Below are 9,108 nucleotides of genomic sequence, written 5' to 3'. Positions count from 1 at the left end.
TGTTTTTTAAGCGTGGCCTGCAACACACTTACTCAGCAACACACGTAGTCAGCTACATTTTAGAGACGTTTACAAAACTGCTGCTCTTACTTGCAGTCTGGGAGTGGGTGGGTGGGTGGGTGTGTGTGTGTGTGTGTGTCTGTGTGTCTATGTGTCTCTCTCTCTCTATGTGTGTGTGTTCGTTCCACTGTGAACTAGCTTCAGTGTGTTTACTGTTTAAATTAGCAATACATTTTGTCACCACAGAGTGGGGTCAGAGAGACGCCGCCACATCCTTGATTACAACACACACACACACACACACAAATTATGCTATACGCAAAAAAAGAGAAGTATGAGTGCACACATCCAAACACACACACACACACACACACACACACACAAAGCCAATGCATGCTCAGGATCTTTGTCGGTAGACTCAGCTGTGTCCTCAGTTGACTAAAGAAAACACATCTGGACATGGAGTGCATCCATTCAATACTACCAGAGTACTCATGCAGACACACACACACACACACACACACACACACACACACGCACACGCGCACACACACGTGGGGGAATTCAGCTTAAGTGAGGGTGTGAGCCAGCAGCGGATTAATGGAGTTTGATGACTTCGTATCCAATCCGACACCTTCTGATGAGCTCACAGCTCAAAGAGGCAGCAAACAACACGTTTGGAAAGCGTTCTGGAGCAGGCGTGCGTACATGAGCGTGTGTGTGTGTGTTTTACTTAGATGAGAACAGCTGAGGGATAAAAACTAAAAACTTTGTGCACTTTGTGTGCGTTGAGTTCTCTAAGTAAGTACCAATCATTTCATCAAACGCTGCCCGGACAAGGCCTTTCACCAAGAGTTGCTCAAGTCATGATTGGTCCCAGCTCTCCCAAGCCCTCTTAAAGACATGGATAATTGAGACACACTGTCGGCACCTTTTGTGTATGTATCAAGGCAAAGAGTGAAAGAAAACAATGTGTGTGTGTGTGTGTGTGTGTGTCTGTGTGTGACGCATGGCTGTATGAAATCTTTCTCTGCAAAGTTGTGCCAAGCCAGCAGCTGAAGAGGGGAGAGGAGGAGGAGGAGGAGGAGGAGGAAGAGAAAGGGGCCTTTCTTTCATGCCCGGCTTTGTCTTGCACAGCCCACAGCGCGGTGTGGTGGCTGCACATGGATAATCTCTCTCATTACCCACGGATAAATATTTGACAAGAGAGAGGAAAAAATGGCACTTCATTAGGGAGGCTATCCATCCCTCACATAGCACCAACGGATGACGGGGAGGGAGAGAGAGAGAGAGAAAGAAAGGAAAGAGAGAGAGGGAGAGAAGGAGAGAGAGGGAGAGAGAGAGAGGAAAGAAAGAGAGAGAGAGAGAGAGAGAGAGGGAGAGAAGGAGAGAGAGGGAGAGAGAAAAAGAGAGAGAGAGAGAGGAAGGGAGAGAGAAAAAAGAGAGAGGAGAGGGAATCTGACAGTGGAGAGAATTACACAAGGGGAAAAGAAGGATGAAGGGGAAAAAAAGTGAAAAAAAGAATGAAGAGACAACGTCGAGAGCGAGCGTAGGATGAAACGGAGACAAAAATGACTTCCACTGAGCTACAAATAATATTTAGCTTTCATAAATGTTTCAGATGACTGATTAGGGTAGAGAGCACTGCTGCTGCTAATTTATACTCTAATAACCGTACCAGAACATACAGCCAACACAATCTCCTCTCATCTCCTGTTATCTCCGCTCACAGTGTACAATCTAGTGCTCCTGTTGGGTGCACAGACAGTTGGGTCTATCAGTTATCCATCCAAAAAGACATCCAGGCCATGAGATCTTTTTTAATTTGTCTTTTTTAATTATATTGAGCATCGTAAATGTTTTGGCATCGGCTGCATTCACGATTTTAAGCTTGAGATGAGACATGTGATGCCAACACGTCCGAAGCCAAGGTGATGTAGCGTTCCGCTAAGCTTTTGTCATGCTCAGTGACGATGATCTCAATGCCTCAGTCAAAACATCTCCTCCTCCCTGAGGAGCAAATCTGGGCAGGCACTTGGCCAGACAACTTTCACTCGGACTCTGGAGAGGACTCTGTACAATCGGACCGAGACGTGTACAATCCACTGTAGAATTAGGTACTACAGTACCTGATCACAAGCAACCAATACTTAGAAGTCTCAAAGGGAGGGGGGCAGAGAGAGAGAGAGAGAGAGAGAGAGAGAGAGAGAGAGAGAGAGAGAGAGAGAGAGAGAGAGAGAGAGAGAGAGAGAGAGAGAGAGAGAGAGAAATGAGACCATAAGCCAATCAGAAGGGGAATTTAGTAGTGTTATGAAACAGGCCAGAGAACAAGAGAGTTATTCTGCTGAGCCAGCAGACATGCATGCCAGAACATGGAGATATTAGAGGAAGCCATGTTTGTTAGTTATCACCATGGAGATATGAGAGGAAGCCATGTTTGCTTGTTTTCACCACATCTCACTGCCAACCTCTGAGGTGGTGTGTGAGTGTGTGTGTGTGTGTGTGTGTGTGTGTGTGTGTGTGTGTGTGCCTTCCCCAGAGGGTGTGTGTTAGGACCGGTCCTGATGAGACCGATTTCGTGGCGCACTACAGAAACATTTTCAGTAGCATATCAACATGGACCTGGTCTGCACCAACACATAAATCATTACCACACGTATAAGAGGACTTCAGCCCTGTGTGCGCGCGCGCACACACGCGCGCACGCACACGCACACGCACACGCACACACACACACACACAGCAGGAGTCCCAATATTGTACCCATCACCAAGCACAGTGCCTGCAGCCACTAGTGACACACTGTGTGATTAGCTGAACAGGACTTTTCATTACATTTACATTTATTCATTTAGCAGACACTTTTCATCCAAAGTGACTTACTACAAGGAACTGCATTGTCCCCGTAAGAACTTGGTGTTAAGTGCCTTGCTCAAGGGCACAACGGTGGAAGCCGGGAATTGAACCCATCTATTTAGGGCAGTCCATATCCAACAGACAATGTGAAAAATTATGAATTGGTTGTGGAATAATAGCAGAGGCTTCCCATTAAAGGTGCTCTAAGCGATGCCACGCGTTTTTTAGGCTAAAACATTTTGTCACTTACTGCAAACATCACCTAAACAACTGCTAGTTGTCTGTGTCCTGAATACACTGTAAAAAAGAAAAAGCGATCTCTGTGGACAGCCCAGGGTCCAAAAATGGCAACAAAAACAACCTGGGCAAACCTAGCCCATAAAAACATAACAAACTGTTCCAGCAAATCACGAGATGCACGTTTAGGAGAGTTTCAATTGCACGGGAGCAGCACGGGAGGGAGGGGGAGGAAGTAGCAAGCTAGCTCTCTGTTTTGTTTGAAAGTAAACAGAAGTGATGTTACCTAGCATCGCTTAAAGCAGTGCAAACCTTTTTTCTGGGGGACCCACTTTTTAAAAATTATAGACCATCGCGACCCATTCACTTCAGAGCAAACAATCATCCACCAATATTGTTTTAGGCCACAGGTTCTCAAACTTTTCTATGCCCCAGGCTGATTCATGTCCCTTGCATTTTGCAACTGCGAGGTCCATGGCAGGCACCCCACAGAAATGTTTCATTTTGTGAGTGAGATGTCCACGCTGTCCCCTCTGTGACGCGTTCGCCCCCCAGATTCAGAGCTATTCTAAATGCAAAATTGCACATAGGGCCGTGACTGTAGTTAACAAACTAGATCCTAATAGTTAGCTTTCCTGGCTAAATGGTATAAGTTAGGCCTATTACACAACATAAATTGTGCTGGCGACCCAAATAAAATCTCCTGCGACCCAGTCTTTGGGAACCAATGGCTTAGAGCACCTTTAAATATGTTTTCAGTACAAAGTTAGCTATACAGCTCTGATGGATGTCAACAATTTGACCAGGAAGTTAATTCAAACCTATGTGGACACCCATTTAACCGGTGTCGGCCATCCTGGTATACTGAAATGTTCTGTTAATGATCTGCATTCCACAATATCAATTATATGTGATGAACCATACTCTTCATAGCGGTCACTTTTGGTGTATGCTTGTAGTTGCACGCAAACTGATCAGCCATCAGATTTCATGGCTGAGTGTAGCACTGTAGCTGCTACTCTAGCTGTTGGCTGCAGAAACTCGTTTTTTTTTTCCCGTACCGACAGTACTCGTGACCTTGAGAAACAGAGATCTACATGTAAAAAAGTGCCAGTTTTCCTTATCCAGTGTGAATAAAACCTAACAATTCATTGGCATATACTTCACATGTACAAAGTCTAGCGTCATCACATGTAACAGCTTTGTTGGCACTGCCACAAGTGTTAAAATGTCACAGTGATATTACAATCTTATTCCCACCTTTCATGAGTTTGCCCTGACACAAATTCACACTAGAGAAACCCGTCAGAAATCAACAGTGAGAAGCTATTGAGCTAAATTTGTCTCAATAATATTTGTATATGCGCAGAGGGGGATTTACAAATATTTCTTGATTTGCATGTGTGTTTTGATATCTACAAATAAAAAAAAATCATATTTGTAACTCGTATATTGATTTTTACAAATATAGATGTCCATTTCTAAATAAAATGCCATTTGTAAAACCGTGCCGTGTGAAAGGCCCAATTGATCTTTTTCCAAGTTTACACTGAATAAGGAGAGGTAAATAGGCCTATTATTTAGACAGAAGTAGCTATTGCACAGGTAAATAGATCACATAAATTCCCATTGAGAGACTAGCCTACTGATAAGCTAGCTAGCAGGCAAACTAACTTGGCTAACGTTATATTATCACCATTTTTTCTTTTTTCTACCTGTAGGCTATAAGTTAACCCTTTGTTCACGGCCTGCTTAAACACAGCACATAAGAGGCTATCAATCACTAATAAGGTCGAGATTTCACTCAAGCATGTTGATAACTCTGTTCTAGAATCAACAACAGAGCCTCAGTTCATCAATTAACAAGCCTCGGTTGCTAGGTAACTATAAACAAACTCAAAGATCGTAATTCTTGATTTCGCTTGCAAACTGACGGTTTTATGCGTTTACTAAACAAAGATTATGGAAATTAAACACCACTTTTCCATCAAAAAGCTCGTTGTAAAAGGCATAACTTGTTAGATTTAAGAACTAGGTTCGCTAGCTCTGAGTGTTATGAGCAAAGAATCTTTGGTTATGAGTCCCATAGAACAACACTGCCATCTACTGGATTAGAAAGTGTCAGCAGGCTACTTGTGGATCTGGGTGGCTTCTCTGCGCAAAGTTTGTCTCAAAAATACGTGATCCACAAATGCTGATCCACAAATGCGAAAACTGTGTGTGCTGCAAATGCAAAATTAGATTTCACAAAGGCAATTTTCAGTTTTACAAATGCCATTTCATTTACAAATACACATCTACAATTGTGAAAACCAATTTACAAGTTACAAATATGATTTTTTTTATTTGTGGATGTCAAAACACAAATGCAAGTCAAGAAATATTTGTGGATGTCGCCATCTACTGGATTGCGATTTCTGTGTGCCGGTGAATTAAAGTAGGCCTATTTACGTGTGGATTTGTGTGACTTTCATGTGAAGAACGTCTCAAAAACGCGTAACTTTGGAAAGTGAAGAATGCGTGTGCTGGTGATCCACAAATGCAGACTCACATTTCACAAATGAAATTTTCGGTTTTACGAATGGCATTTTATTTAGAAATGCACAAATGCATCTATATTTGTAAAAATCAATATACGAGTTACAAATATGATTTTTTTATTTGTAGATATCAAAACGCACATGCAAATCAAGAAATATTTGTGGATCCCCCTCTGCGCATATACAAATATTATTGAGACAAATTTAGCTCCATAAGAAGCAGCAAAGACTTTTAACACCCATAAGCATCTCAGGAAGCAGCACTAAATACTAAATCAGATCTGGCACAGGCATGGCTGGGTTCTGGCTCAATTCTGGCTAAGGTCTGCTGTAGGTTCCCAGCCAGTAACGGAGCCTGACTCAGAACTGGTTACGATTTGCATTCTCAGCTCTCTGAAGAGGGTCCTAAAAGTTTTTCTAAGCTTTCAATATCATGGTTGTTATTTTTACATTTACATTTAGCAGACGTTTTTATTCAAAGGGACTTATGTCAATTACATTACAAAGGACATTCTCCCCAGAGCAACTTGGGGTTAAGTGCCTTGCTCAAGGGTTTAACGGTGGACGCCGGGTAGCCTATTGAACCTGCAACTTTTCAGGCTGATGCATGCTAGCCCAGCTCCTAGCCACTACGCTACAGTACCACAGCCCCATCTCCTCATCTCTCAGGCACGGAGAGACAATTACAGGAGACCGAAAGACCAAAGTCAAAGGTGAAGCAAAAAGCCACCAGGCTGTGATGCTAACTAAGGGGCTTAGCTAGGCCTGATAACCACTACAGTCCTCATTAGCTAGCAAATTAGCAATGAAGAACTACAGTGCATTAATTATTGTAAGGCATAAAAAAAAAGGTTTGGTTCCTGTTGGTTGTCAGTTGAGGCCATGGGTCGGTAGGGAATTTATTTATTTTTTTTCCCCAGTGGCAGTAAGGGATAGGTAGAAAATCAGTCCCTGCAGGATTTCGCAAGGTTTTTTGAGACTGTTGCGACCTATAATGCCTGGATGGAAGTTGCAGTGTTTTTAGCTGTTTCTTGTGGAGAAATTGTGGGAGGAAGTGAAAATTGCAAAAATAGTTGCGATTTTTTTTTACGATTATTGGTCAAATTTGCGAAAAAGTCGCAGTGTTTGGACAAAATTGCGAGTGCCTTGGTTAGTGACGAAAACAATCGTCTTCGTAAACAGCTGTGCATAGGCTACTTTGTAAAAGAGAGAATACGCTCATCCCTATACATAACGCAAGGGGTAATTAATGTAATTATAGTTTGCCTTTCATTTGTGAATTTATTCAATGTAGCCTAGACTATTTAGTGTTCCCCAAGCTCATAAAATAAATTTGGGTCGCACATAAATTGGCAGGGTCGGTCGGAAACCGGAACCCAAGAATTTTTTTTTTTATGCCTAATCACTTCATAGAATCACAAGACACTAGGAATTAGGCCTGCTGCTTAATCTCAAAACTGCTAACAATCAACACACAAACCTGAACTTGCTAGATTAGCATATGAGACGACTGATTAGCCTACTGATTAGCAGTAAATAGATAAATACTGAAACCGCACCAGCCTCCTGGCAAAACATAATCAATCAATCAATCAATCAATGCACTAACAAAACAGTGAGTTATTTGCACTGAAATGTGAACGCATGCAGACGTGCATGTGCACACACACACACACACACACACACACACACACACACACAGAAAGTGAGAGGTGGTAGGAGACAGAACTCACAATATAGAGACAAAACAAATGTTGTTTCCCCCCCCTCTGTCTCTCTCTCTCTCTCTCTCTTTCTCAGACACACACACATCGGTGGAAAACAGCGTGACAGACATTCCACCGAAACAATTACTTTGCCAGCCAATTCGTGGCATTGAATCCCTCTCCCTCTCTGCCCTTTTATTCTCTCCATCCTTCTCTCCCTCCTTCCTCCCCCCATCCTTCTCTCCTTCTCTCCCTCCTTCCTCCCCCCATCCTTCTCTCCCCCCATCCTTCCTCTCCCATCCTTCTCTTAGGGGGGTTTCGATCGGAGTTAGATTTATCCATGTCTGGGCAGAAAAGTGCACTAGGCTCCCTGATGCTGCAACCAATATCTCATTTACTTCAAAGCAGAGATAGCTGGGTGGGAGTGGTTTGGGGGATGGGTAGTGGTGTAGTTGTGGGGATGGTGCTACACCCCCCACCCCCCGCCAAAAAGTCATTTTATTTTCATCACAGCTCCATGTCTCATTTACCACAGAGTAGGAGTCAGCTTTACCCATCACCTCACAGCCTGGGGGCCACCACCCAGTCCATGCTCCATGCCCCCGTATGGCACACTCCCGTCCTGTCCACGCCCATAGATGGAGCAGAACCAAAAACTGAAGTAAGTCTGTTTTACACACACACACACACAAATATACTCCATACATTCACACAAAAAGACCCTGAGATAACATGAAAACAGACATACAACACACACACACAACCCACATCAAACCCACACACAGCCATAGGTGACACAAACATATTCATTAGCATACAGTACGTTGGCTCAATTCACCCGTAATCGTTTAGCCCTTTTGATGGACGCTCCGGTGTTATCCACAGCCATGGATGGAGGGAGGAGCCAGACTGAAGTGAGTCATCAAGCTTGACTAACACACTACGAGAAAGCGCCACTGGGATATTCAAAGTCCTCTTAAAGGAAAATGATGGGTTGACCTTTTGAAGCATTTCACCGGAGACTACTCACTGGAGTTAAGGGGCAAGGGGGGGGGTCATAGAGAGGCCCTAGAGAATCCAAAATCAACACTCCCCCTCCCCCTTTTTCTCCTTCACTACCCACTGGAGACTAAGTGTTCTGTACGTCCCTTCATCCAGCTTTCATGCAGTGCCATGATTCTTCCGTTGTTCCGTGTTCCTAAATATATTCCGGAATCTTCCACAGCCTTTGTTTATGAATACAAAAATGTTGCTAGAGCACTTATATGACACAGAGACCCCTTTTAAATCCCAGCCATTAAATGGGATACAGCCACATGAATTATCCAACGAAGACATTTATAGCATGCTTAACATTTAAGAAATAAACGTTAGAAAACTAGTGCTAGTATATTCTATGAACGGCTTAAAGCCATGCATTAAACATTTGCCTCGTTATTGAAGAACGCATGAGGACTTGCTCTCTTTTTCTCCAAGTGGGACATGCTAGACATTTAAGTCCAAGATCAATGTACCATTGTGAGGGCATGCATCTTGGTAATTAGATCCCCTTTCATTTTTTCCTGTAATAACCATTTGTCTCGTCGTGGCGACACTAGCCTGTTTAATCTGGCCCTTGTGTCGCACAAAAGGCTTCAGAGAAGACGAGCGAGATTGCAAAAGATACCGTCCGTGGTTTTCAAAAGCCTAAACAAAAAACAATGACGGGAAGGGATAAAGGACACCGCACACAAAAAACCTAATCCGCATGCAATCAGCAGGTTCTGAAT

At 43.3% G+C, this 9,108-nt stretch overlaps 1 protein-coding gene across 1 annotated transcript in view; it reads right to left on the bottom strand.

The window, feature by feature from the left end:
• The window catches only part of ndst2b (N-deacetylase/N-sulfotransferase (heparan glucosaminyl) 2b), a 36,410-nt gene that overhangs the window by 13,061 nt on the left and 14,241 nt on the right, over window positions 1-9,108 (bottom strand). The gene's annotated exons all lie outside the window — the stretch shown is intronic.

The sequence above is a fragment of the Alosa sapidissima genome, chromosome 24, assembly GCF_018492685.1.
Source record: "Alosa sapidissima isolate fAloSap1 chromosome 24, fAloSap1.pri, whole genome shotgun sequence".
Lineage (NCBI taxonomy): Eukaryota > Metazoa > Chordata > Actinopteri > Clupeiformes > Clupeidae > Alosa > Alosa sapidissima.
The sequence above is the reverse complement of the archived record's forward strand: the minus strand, read 5'-3'. Positions and strand labels throughout refer to the sequence as shown.